Source organism: Camelus ferus, chromosome X (genome assembly GCF_009834535.1).
Source record: "Camelus ferus isolate YT-003-E chromosome X, BCGSAC_Cfer_1.0, whole genome shotgun sequence".
Lineage (NCBI taxonomy): Eukaryota > Metazoa > Chordata > Mammalia > Artiodactyla > Camelidae > Camelus > Camelus ferus.
In genome coordinates, this window is record NC_045732.1 from 43,904,864 (window position 1) to 43,917,259 (window position 12,396).

At 44.8% G+C, this 12,396-nt stretch overlaps 1 protein-coding gene across 1 annotated transcript in view; it reads left to right on the forward strand.

Moving 5' to 3' along the window:
• The window catches only part of CLCN5 (chloride voltage-gated channel 5), a 141,121-nt gene that overhangs the window by 72,107 nt on the left and 56,618 nt on the right, over positions 1-12,396 (forward strand). The gene's annotated exons all lie outside the window — the stretch shown is intronic.

Genomic DNA, 12,396 nt, shown 5'->3' on the forward strand with positions numbered 1-12,396 from the left:
TAAAATAATGCCATTTGCAGCAACATAGATGGACCTAGAGATCATCATTCTAAGCAAAGTAAGCCAGAAAAAGAAAGAAAAATACCCATGTGGTATTTTTGATATCACTTATATGTGGAATCTAAAACAAAGGAAAAAGGGGACACTAATGAACTCATCTACAAAACAGAAATAGACCCACAGACATAGTAAACAATCTTATGGTTACCAGGGAATGGGGGTGGGAAGGGATAAATTTGGGAGTTAGAGATTTGCAAATGTTAGCTACTATATATAAAAATAGATTAAAAAGCAAACAAATTTCTTCTGTATAGCACAGAAAACTATATTCAATATCTTGTAATAACCTTTAATAAAAAATATGAAAACAAATGTATGTATGTATATGCATGACTGGGACATTATGCTGTACACCAGAGATTGACACATTGTAATTGACTGTACTTCAATTAAAAAATCAGATCACTTTAAAAATTAAATATCTCTTAATAAAATAATGCCATTTGCAGCAACATGGATGGACCTGGAGATTGTCATTCTAAGTGAAGAAAATCAGAAAGAGAAAAAAACACCATATATCACTTATATGTGGCATCTAAAAAAAAAGGACACAAATGAACTTATCCACAAAACAGAAACAGACTCACAGACATAGAAAACAAACTTATGGTTACCAGGGGTAAAGGGGGTGGGAAGGGATAAATTGGGAATTTGAAATTTGCTCCCCTTGGGAAGTAATGGAAATGTTAGCTATCTTGATTGTGATGGTGGTTTCATTGGTGTATACATCTATCAGAATTCATCAAATTGTACATCTGAAATGTGTAGTTTACTGTACAGGAACTATATCACAATAAGGTGTTAAAAAATCTCTTTTGGTCTCTGCAGCAGTAAACCTCATACAGGCACTCAGGCGGAGGCATTAAGAGAAACATCAGTGAGCCACCAGAATTTCACTCTCCAGAGTGGTTGCTCACGGCATGATTAATCTTGCAGCATTTAAGGACCATGGCCTTGACCTTATTCATGCTCATCTTCCTGGCAGAACTCTCCACTCCAGCTAAACTGGTTTATTTGTGGCCTCTTAGGCAGCACTTTTACATAGTCTCCTCCGCCTTCTGGAATCCCGTCCTCCACCTCCTCTTCCTCTTGACCTGTCAGCATCTTTCCCATCCCTGTTGGTCGCTCTCCACTCCAAGCCGTCTGGTTTACAGCAATGCCTCTCCTCTCTCAATTCCGGCGTTTTATACCTACTGCCTGGTCTGACTAGTTCAACACTTCCTTTTATCCTGCTTAAGTCTGTCCTCATGGCATCCCAAAGTCTCAGAGCTGGGATGGAGCTTAGAGAGTTTTGCATCGGGCTTCCTTACTTGGTACAAAGTCTTCAAGCTCCTTGAGGATAGTTTTCACATTATACGTTATCAAGCCCTGAATGTTTGGCCCCCTTGTAGGGTTTTCTTCGCTCTGGATGCCATTAAATGTGCCCTGATCACATGATTTTTCAGGAGCTTATTATCTAGCTTATCCTGCTGATCACCAGTGTCATCAGCAGAGCTGTCAAAGGCACAAGGTCATTGTGTCACCTCCTACTCTCTCGTATCCCTATCGTACAGTCTACATCATTTACCCCTTACCTCAGTACCTCTACACTCACCTCCTGAACCCAAACATACAGCCGTCTTGGTCTCCAGGCCATTTTGCCACCTTCTCCTTTATTTTGAAACGATCACATTGAATATTTTTTTCCTTTTCTTCTCTTCTTTAATCCTCCGCTTGTGCTTTCTGTTTGTTTGCTTTTGTTTTTGTTTTTTGGTGGGTAGGTAATTAGCCTTATTTATTTATTTATTTATTTATTTATTTATTTATTTATTTATTTATTTATTTATTTATTTATTGGAGGTATTGGGGCTTGAACCCAAGACCTCGTGCATGCTAAGCACACGCTCCACCACTGAGCTATCCCCTCCCCGCATTGTGAATATTTTTATGGAAGTTTCCACTCCCAGGTCTCTCTCCTTAGTTCTCTCTTTCTCTCTCTCCCTTAGCCCCAGGTTGTTGAGCACAGAGTGAAGTCTGGGCCCCCCCTCCTTTAGCAGCTCCTTCCTGGCTCCAGACAAGGGAGGCGGTGGGTGCTTGGGATCGCCTTTCTCACTTACCCTCCCACTGCCTGCCACCGCCGGGCACCCGCATATCCCTGCATAGACCATGTTCCCACGGGAACCTTCTCATGAGCAGCCCCTCCAAAAAGGTACAGGGAAGCAAAGCTTCTCACCTCCTGACCTATAAGCACACACACTCTCTGATCTGCTCGCTCCCCCACGGACCTTTGATGTTTCAGAGTAGGAATCAGTCCCCTTCCCACACTGAAGGTTTGCAGGCAATTGAGCCTTTCCGGGTCTCCTCACACAGAGAGCCTGAGAAAAGAGCCTTCTGACCCCATCACCCTTTTATATGCCTTGGAGGGAGGAGAGCGAACTTTCCAAATCCCACCCTCACCTGCAGAGTTTACAGGAGAGTGAGACTTCACCCCTCATGCAGGATGGAGATTTCTTCATGCCTTTCTTTATTACAGTGACACCTTCCCCACCCCAACAAACACAGAGATGATGCACACTGGCTGTGAGAGAAGGAGGTGCCTGATTACCCCCGCCTCCCAGTACCTGTGTTAGTGCACGTCCTCTGTCTGTGAGGAGCAGCAGCCTCCTGACCTGTTTGGTCCCTCCTGCCACACATGCTGGATGTGAGCTGTCTTAGGTCCCCTCCCACACACAAGCTTTATGGGTGCACATGCTTTCTGAGCTGTGCCCTGTCTCTTCCACCCAGCACGCCTTCTCAGTTCCCTTCCCACAAGCATGCTTTGTAGGACGGCAGTAGACTTTTAAAAAATACAGAGAAAGAAGGCAAGAATATACAAAGGAGAAAAGACAGTCTTTTCAGCAAGTGGTGTTGGGAAAACTGGACAGCAGCATGGAAATTAGTGAAGTTAGAACACTCCCTCACACCATACACAAAAATAAGCTCAAAAGGCTTAAAGACTTAAACAAAACAGGATACCATAAATCTCCTAGAAGAAAACATAGGCAAAACATTCTCTGCCATAAATCGTAGCAATGTTCTCCAGGGCAGTCTCCCTGGGCAATAGAAATAAAAGCAAAAATAAACAAATGGGCTTTGGCTCAGCCTCACAGGCATGTATATATTCAGATGTGTGCACAAACACACACACACAGTGATGGAGAAGAATCTTTCTGACTCTTAGTATTTGCCTTATATGGTGGAGCGTGTGGAGGAATGAAAAATATCCACCTTTCTTAACTTAGCGGGGAAACAAAAAGATCAGAAACTGGAGTTTATCCTTCCAGGATGGCAGCGAACTTCTAAGTTTTCATCTGTTGGGATTCTTCTTATACTGTTCCATCTCTGCCTCTGCCTCCCCCTCAGTCCCCCCACTGTCTAGGCAAGAGTACAAATGTCTTGAATTGTCCCATCTTTTCCACCTTGAGCATGCAGGACTATGGAACTTGCTTTTTTTTTTTTTTAAAGCATGCTTTCCCACGTGCACACATGGAGAGTGAGCCTGCTGACAATGCATTCTCTCTCTTGTGTGTCCTGTCTGTTGGCGTATGTTTTTCCCACTCTCGTTCCACTTGCCTCTCTCTCTTCTTCTGCACTCCTCTTTCTTTCATTTGCATGCTTGCATGGTGTGCGTGTAAGAGAGACACCTGAGCTGTCCCAGTTCATCCAGCATTGCAGGACTGTGAGCTTTCTGGTGCTGCCCAGTTCCCATCCTATGTGTGGCTGTAACTGACCTAAAATTAACCTTGTTATTACAGCCTCCCAATGCACGCATTGCTTGTGCCACAGTGTCAGTCTCCCTGTTACTCCTCTCTCTGTATCGCGAGCCCCCCCACCACCACATCTATGACAGCAGCTTGAGCCTTCTTGTTATACATCCTTAATCTTTCTCTCTTCTATTTCCCCCTCCCTCTCCCATAGACGTGCCCAGGATGTGCAGAAAGTGAGTTCTTATCACCTTTGATTCTCTTACTTTCATAGACACACGCAGCTTGGGGTTTGGCGGCTGGGCATGCTATTTCTGCAGTCTACCTGTGATGGAATCCTGGTGCGATCCTTTGCTGGCTTCGTGATCTGGAACAAGTGACTTTTCCTGTCTCAATTTCCACAATGTATATATTAAAAAATGAAAAAAAAATGAAGTTGAAAAATTAAACAATTAAAAAGAACTACCTCCTTCCTTGACCCAAAAAGCTCCTCCAGTTTCTCCCTATTTTTCTATTCCATTTTACAGAAAAACTTCTTGAAGGAGCTGACCCCACTTAAGCTTCTCCCATCCTCTCTTTTTTTAAACGGAAGGATAGTTGATTTACAATGTTGTGTTAGTTTCTGGTGTTTGCGTGGTGATTCAGTTATATATATATATATACACACACATATATACATATAATATATATGTATATATATGTATGTATTCAGATTCTTTTTCATTATACATTATTACAAGGTATTGAATATCGTTTCCTGTGCTATACAGTAGGATCTTGTTGATTATCTCTTTTATATATATCCTATTCTCTCTTGAATGCCCTCCAATTAAGGCTCCAATCTTCATCACACCATTAAAATTACTCCTCTCTAGGTCCCCGATGCCCTTCACATCCACTGGGTCATTGGGTAATTTCATCATCTTCCTTAGCAGAGCCACACACAGTTGCTCATTCCCTCTGGTTTATAGGACTCCACGCTTTCTCTCACCTCACCAGCCTCTCTTTCTAAGTCTCTTTTGATGGCTCCTCCTCGTCTCCCTGAATTGTAAACAGAGAGAGAGAGAGAGAAAGAGAGAGAGGGAGAGAGAGAGAGAGAGAGAGAGAGAGAGAGAGAGAGAGAGAGAGAGAGAGAGAGAGAGAGAGAAGAGAGCTTAGTCTTTGGATGACTTCTTTCTACTTCTCGTTAGTCCTCAGCTGTTCTCATCTTGCCTTGTGGCTTTTCACGCCATCCTATGTGGATGGCTTCCATATGTATGTTTCCAGACCGGACTGTTCTCCCTTGCTTTCTCCTCCTCTTTCTGCTTCTCCTCCCTCTCCCTGCTCCCTCTCCCATATTGTCTGGCTCTCTTTCCTTTCACTGTTCCCTTTTCTCACACTAAGCTTTCCTTTAACCCCTCCCCTATACGCAGTTTGAGCAAAAAGGAGGCTTATTGCAGCCCCTCCACTGCCTTCCAGCCACCATCACACATGCGTAGTGCAGAGCATGGAGGAAAATGAGCCACCTTATTGGTCCAGGGCTTGGCCTTGCTTGTCTACCTGCCCATCCCTGGCTCACGCACTCCACATTCTTCCTGCGTCTTGCCTGGGGCACGTGCACACACACCACACACACACACATACATCAGATATTCAGGAGAGTACATTATCTCACCTCCTTTGCTTGCATCTTTTCCCTGGTGGAGGGTGTGAGTGAGTGAGGCTTTTCTTCTGTTCTCTTTCCGGCTCACATCCTTTGCTGCAGAAAGTTGTACCTTTTAAATCTCCCACCTGTGACCTAGCACCAAAGTGAACCTTCTTAGCAAGATGATCGCCTCATCTCTCCCTCTGACGCTCTTCTTCCCACACCCAGACCCTATCATTTTTCATGGCTCATGTGTAGGGTTGTGGCCTTTCACACCTACCACATGCAGGCCTCCCTATTAGATCTAGTTCACGTGGAATCCATACCCCCTCCACCTCATTCTCACAGCCACGAGTCCTTCCCGTCATGCAGCATGAGGGGAGTGAGGTGCTCACATATCCCTCGCATGGCCTAAGGAGCCCTCCTCTTTCGCTCTCTGAGATGCATACAATTGTCAGGCTATTGAGCCTTCTTTGCCCTCTTTCTAAACACCAGGTTGTAAGATTCTGAGCTTTCTTACCATGTGTCCTCTCTGCACGGTCCAGCGTTGTTTGATCTATAAAATAGGGATAATGATGATTACTTGTAGACATTTTATGGGAATTTAATGAGTTAATATATGAAAAGCACTTGGAACAATGCCCTCTAAATAATAAATGCCATAATGGTATTGGAAGAAGAAGAAAGAAGGAAGGAAAATAGAGAAAAAATAGGTAGTGAACATTCTGAAAGGTACATGATGTGAATGGACACACAGACACACTTTCTCATTAAAGTGGGAGACACACTGTATGTATGGGGCACACATACATACCTGTCCAAAGTGTCTGGGACACATGCACACATACACACAGTGTACAGGAGAGCGAACCTCCCGACTTGCTTTCCTTCTTACATGCCTTGAGTGTAGGACCGTTGGCATCTTAATTACCCTCCCACACCCAAGGCTTGCAGGAGGGCCAGCCTTCCCCTTTCTCTCCTGTGCACAAGCACGAGTGCAAACACATACACACTGCAGGCGATTGAGGTCTTGATGTAGCCCCCTTACTCATAAGCCCTGTGTGTGCAACACCAAACCCCTCTCTGGATGACTGTCCCATTCCCTGTGTGCCCCTCCTGGCTCACCCGCCAGGACTCCCCCACGCTGGTGCACCTTGCTTTCTAGCGTGTACGCACACCTTGTGCCAAGAGAGTGTGCCTTTCCCTGCTCCCTCTCTCACATCCCTTGCATGGTGGAGGGTGAGCTTCTGGAAACCCCTCCCACATGCAGGGTTTGCAGGATGGTGAGCCTCAGCTTTCCTTGCTCTCTTGTGCATGTGCGCATACACGTACACACATCTTCCAAAAAGACAGACACACACCAGTGGGAAGGAGAATGACCCTCTGCCCAGTGTCCTTTCTCCCATCTCAGTCATTCATAGATCTGGCAGGAGGGAGAATTTTCTCTGACCTTTGTCAACTGAAAAGAAATGCTCAACCTAAAAGTTGAGAGTTATCGTTTTATTTGGCAGACATTTCTAAGGACTTAAGCCCAGGATGTGGCCTCTCAGATTGCTCTGAGAGACTGCTCTGAAGAGACAGGGGAGGAGCCAGGATATGTAGAAATTTTTGCAATAAAGACTGGGTAGTTGGAACATCAAAAGATGACTGTTAATTAAAGAAAACCAGACATCTCAAGGAATGTAGCACTCTTTTGTGTACAGGAAGATGCAAAAGTCTGAACTCACTGAAATCATTCCTTAGCTATCTAAGGCCAGTATCCTGTTCTTTCCCATCATGAGTTCCCTCAGGGGGCACCATTGGGGGGTGACAGCAGAGGCTGGGCTGCCTGCTTGTCACCATCCTGAATTCCCTCCTGTTCACTGTTGGGGGGCAGCAGTAGTGCCTGATGACTTGATGGTCGCAGCATCCTTTGTTTACTGATATGGCAGGCAGTATTTTTCATTCACAGCTTTATCTTGTACAAAGTGTAGGTCCTCACACTCAGCAATGAAGACAACTTAGAAGGAGGGTGAGTCTTTTGACCTGTTCCTTCCTTGTCAGCACCTAGCAGGGGGACGGGGGAGAGCCTTCTTAGGATTCCTATACCTAGGGTGTGATGGTAAGGGAGCCTTCTAGCTAATTCCCACAAATCCAGTGTGCAAGGGAAATAAAGAAGTAAATGCTCCAGGGGGGAGGGTGTAGCTCAGTGGTTGAGCATATGCTTAGCATGCACGAGGTCCTGAGTTCAATCCCCAGTACCTCCTGTACAAATAAATAAACCTAATTACCTCCCCCCCCCTAAACAAACAAACAAACAAAAAAGAAGTAAATGCTCCTTAATACATACGGAAGTGTACATATATGCACACACACAGGGCGCAGGAAGTGGGATTCCCTCACTATCCCATGCCTTCCTAAATGTGCACTTATTTGCACAAGAAGGCACATGAAGGTCCTTTTTCTTAGATGTTCACATAGACGTGAATCAGAGTGTGAGCTTTCTCTCTTCTCTTCTCAGATGCAGGATTTGCCACTGACTTACTCAGTGCGCCATTCATTCATTCAACAAATATTTATTGAGCATCTACTCTGTGTTGGGCAGTCTCCTATGCACCAGGGATACATCAGTCATCAGAAGACAAGAATTCCTGCCCTGAGGCATGGTGGGGGGTAGACAGGTGGTGAACAAAGTAAGTACATAGTGTGTCAGTTGGTGACAAGTGCCCTGGAGAATCGTAAAGCAGGAAAAGGGGATGAAGAGTGGATGGAGCAGTGGCAGTGGTGATGGTGGTGAGAAGTTTAGGGATCAGGTAGGGCAATCAAGAAAGTCCTACTGTGTTTTAGGAACAGCAAAGAGGCCACTGTGGCAGGAGCAGAGAGGTGGGAAGTAGTAAGATATGATGAAGGAAATGGAAAACTGATTATTAGGACGTATCTCTAGAAGATAAGGACTCTTTAAGCAAATCATAACCATAACACCATTATCATACTTAATCATAGTAATTTCTTAATATGATCAAATATTCATTGTTCAACTTTCTGGTTGTCTCAAGAATACCATAAATTAAGATCCAAATGAAGTCCACTTATTGCATTTGGTTGATAGGTATCTGAAGTCTCTAAATTGTACATTCCCCCTCCATTGATATGTTTTCTTTGCTTGTAATTTATTTGTTGAAAGAAAGCATGCCATTTGTCCTGCAGTTTCCCACAGGCTGGATTTTTCTGATTGCATCCCCGTGGTGTAGTTTACATGTTCCTTTCCTTGTCTGTATTTCCTCTAAATTGATAGTTGTATCTAGAAGCCTGATCAGATTCGGGCTTAATTTTGGGGAAGGGGACAGAAGTACTTCCATCAAGAGGCACATAATGACTGGTTGTCTCTCCTGCTGTGATGTTAGTTGCCACTGATGCTCAATTCCTAGAGCCTTTATTTCATTAGATTTGCAAAATGATGATATTCTAATTCCATTATTCTCTCTTCATTTGGAATACTGCTATAAAGGAAAACTTACCTTGAACTACTGTCTGATTGCCCAATGGTACAGTTTTTATTGGAAAGGCAGGATAAATGCTTGATTCTCTTTATTTATCATTACTCAAAATAATGAGTTGGCTTACTAACTTACTCCAAAGATGATTTTAAAAATTAATATGATAAGCTCATGGATTTAAATATATTTGATCTTTCAATTGCAGTTCTTGTCCTCAGTAAAGCTCAAATATCCCATCTTTAGCCAGGAGAGCTTCTTCACATTGGTTCCTGAATTCTTTTTACATGGCCCCAGTAGTTATTCAATAGCTTCTCTGCTTTCTGGGTTGAAAAATTGTTCCAGGCTTATCTTGGGACATCTCCTTCCCGAGAGCTGGAATCTGCCATGTTGTCATTAAGCCTTGGTTCCTTTTATTAGGCATGGTATTTAGAGACCACATTCTAGACCCTAGGGGTACTCGTTGCCTCTGGATTGGTTACTGTTTTCAGGCTTCTTCAATGGCCAGAACAAAAAAAAAAAGTATTTTGCTGTTATTGCTTTGTCTTGTTTCTAGATCAAACATGAGTTCATTCTTACACTTCCAATTCAAAGTCAGATCACCAGGGTTTTACACACTTTTGTTTCAAAAGTATCATTCTGACTGTTGTGTGGTGAATAGACAATAAAAGGAAGCAAGTGCAGAAACAGGGAACAATTAGGAGGCCACTGAAATAATTCGGATGAGAGATTGATGGAGACATGGTGGTAGTGATGGTAGTGGTGAAGGCAGTGAAAACTGGTTAGATATGGATCTATTTTAAAGTTAGGACCAATTGGATTTACCAATATAGTGGATGCCAGGTATGAGAGAAAGAGAGGTTAAAGACTGAATGTTCTCTTTCCTCTTTTTTCGTATGAGTTGGGCACCTATGCTGACACTGCTTATGTGGGTCCCTAAGTTTTCTGCTCTGTCCCCTCTTCTCTAATCTTAATACCCAGATGCAGGTGCTGTTCCAGTGCAGTATACCTGGGCAAGGACTCAGAGTGTGAGTGTCTTCTGCACAGAGAAGAACAGAGAGTCTGTCCATCACCTCTCCTCATTCCTTGCACAGATCTTTTTGAACATCTCATGAATTTGGGAATCCAAGCAAAGCATCAGGGGCCCTGGGATTACTGTCATGTGAGCTTGTGCCTGAGAATAAAACTTCTCACTCCCATTAAGCCTGTCTCCATGTGTTCAGCGGGCTGGAAAAGTGATGCTTTTTCTGTCTTTCTTCCCACATCACCTTTGGGAGCCCTCTCCTTTGCTCCTGGTCTCTAATCCTTGGTACCTAGCTGCTAGTGCTTTCTGCATGCAGTGCACCTGTGCAGGGATTTAGAGCAGGCTGAGCCTAATCTGCAGATGGAAGTGCAGCGTGCCTGTACATCATCTCCCTCTCCTTCCTTCCTGCCATTATTTATTTGCTTCCTACTGTGTGCCAGACGGTCCACTGTCTGTAGGGAGCCAGCAGGGAATGGGACACTCCTATTCTCCTGCGTATACTGGCTCGTGGTCACATAGAGGATGAACCTCATTTGTACCCCTTGTGCAGGTGTGCACACATGCCAGCAAATGAGTTTATACTCTGTAGTCTCCAGTCGCCAAGCACCCTGCCCCACCCCCCAGGATGGGCAGGCATCCATGTCCAGGTGTGGACCTGCATGCATACAGTCCCACTGACGAGGTGAGCGGGGATGGAGCTTCCTGACCTGACCCTGCTCTCTCACATCTCTCAGGAAGAGCAGTGAGCTGTCTCACAGTTCTTCCCTTGAGAGGTAATTGAATGAAGTTGCACTCTCTTGTTAATGCTCCCTCTCACATGCACAGATACACAGACGCAAGATGCTCATACACACAGGCAAGGTAGACAGGAGGGTGAGCGTGCACGGGAGGCCCACACGTGGCCAAGTGTGCAGCAGAGACAGGCAGGTGGGTGTTCAGAGATGGAAGATGGTGGAGCTTTCTGTTTCCTACTCGCAGGCGCAAATGCCCCGTTCTAGTCATTCACTTGTATTGTTCTCTCTCTCTCTCTTTCTCCTCCCCCTCCATGCACACACAGACCCTCACTCAGAGTTCACTCTCTGACTCATTCACCTCTGGTACATACACGCACGGGGAACATTCGGGAGAGTGACCCATCTCACCCGCTGCTTCTCACATCCCTGGCCTGGGGGAGGGTGAGCTTTCGAAAACTCCCTCCAACATGCAGGGTTTTCAGGAGGGCAGGCCTGAGCTACGTCATTCTCTTGTGGGGTTGGCATGCAGAGTGCAGAACTTCATGCTTGATGCATCCCCAGTACGAAGCCACAGGCCCTTGGACTCCAGTGCTCTTGCAGTTGAAAAGTGAGCTCTCTAAACCCCATTCTGCGGGCAGCAGGGTAGAGGGGAGGGTATAGCTCAGTAGTGGAGTGCATGCTTAGCATGCACAAGGTCCTGGGTTCAATGCCCGGCACCCCATGAAAATAAGTAAACCTGATTACCCCCCCTCAAGAACCAAAAATAAATAAATATTAAAGAAACCCATTCCCATATGCCACCTTTGCATGAGGGTACATCTTGTTGCCATGGTTTCCCCTGTCCCCCCTCCCCTTCACACATACACACACTCAGAGTAGAGAAGGGGGAAACTTCTGATGTTTTCCTTCATATTCTTTATATACGATGGGGTGTGAACTTTGTTGATAAGGGAGATGGAGGGAGACTCAGACTCCTCAACTCACGTAGACACGAGGAATTCAAGAGAATGAATCTCTTAATTCCCCCCAGGCAGGTACTCAGTCTCACGGATATTCAGACCTCTTCCCTCTCAAGTGTCCCTTGCGTGCAGGAGTGTGACCCCCGCCCTTAGAAATGCACACTCATTCAAGTACACATGTACGTGCGAAGGGTAGGAGGTACAGGTCCTGATAGCCGTGGGCCAGGTGCTGTGCTCCACTTTGTGTTGATTTGTCATCCTATTTCATTTTCTTGGCACCAGTAGGAGGTAGGCTTCATTGTCCCCGTTTTTCAGAAGTGTTGATCCTCTAAGCTAATTTGTGGTGGAACTTGGATTTGAACCAGGGTTATGTGGATGCCGGAGTCCAGGGTTTTCCCACCACATCACTGTAGTCTCAGACCAGTGGCAGGAGCATTGGGAACCTGTTAAAAATGCAAATTCATGGCCTCTGGAATCAGAACTCTCTGTAACCTGTCTAATACCAAGCTCTCCAGGTGATTCTGATGCATGTTGACATTTGAGAACATCCACGCTTAACTATATATGGTCACATGTTCACATGGAGGATTTAGGGGATAAAGAGCCTTGGTGATATATATCTTGATTCTCTCTTTTCCTCGCACACTCTTCTCTCCTCCCAGTGTCTTTGTCCTTGTACATTTATACTTTTTTGTTGCTGTGTTGTTGTTATCTGAGAGGACAAAGTAGGTGTTCAACTAGATTTTTTTTTGGTTTTATTTATTTTATTTTATTTCTTTATTTTGAGGGGTAGTTAGGTT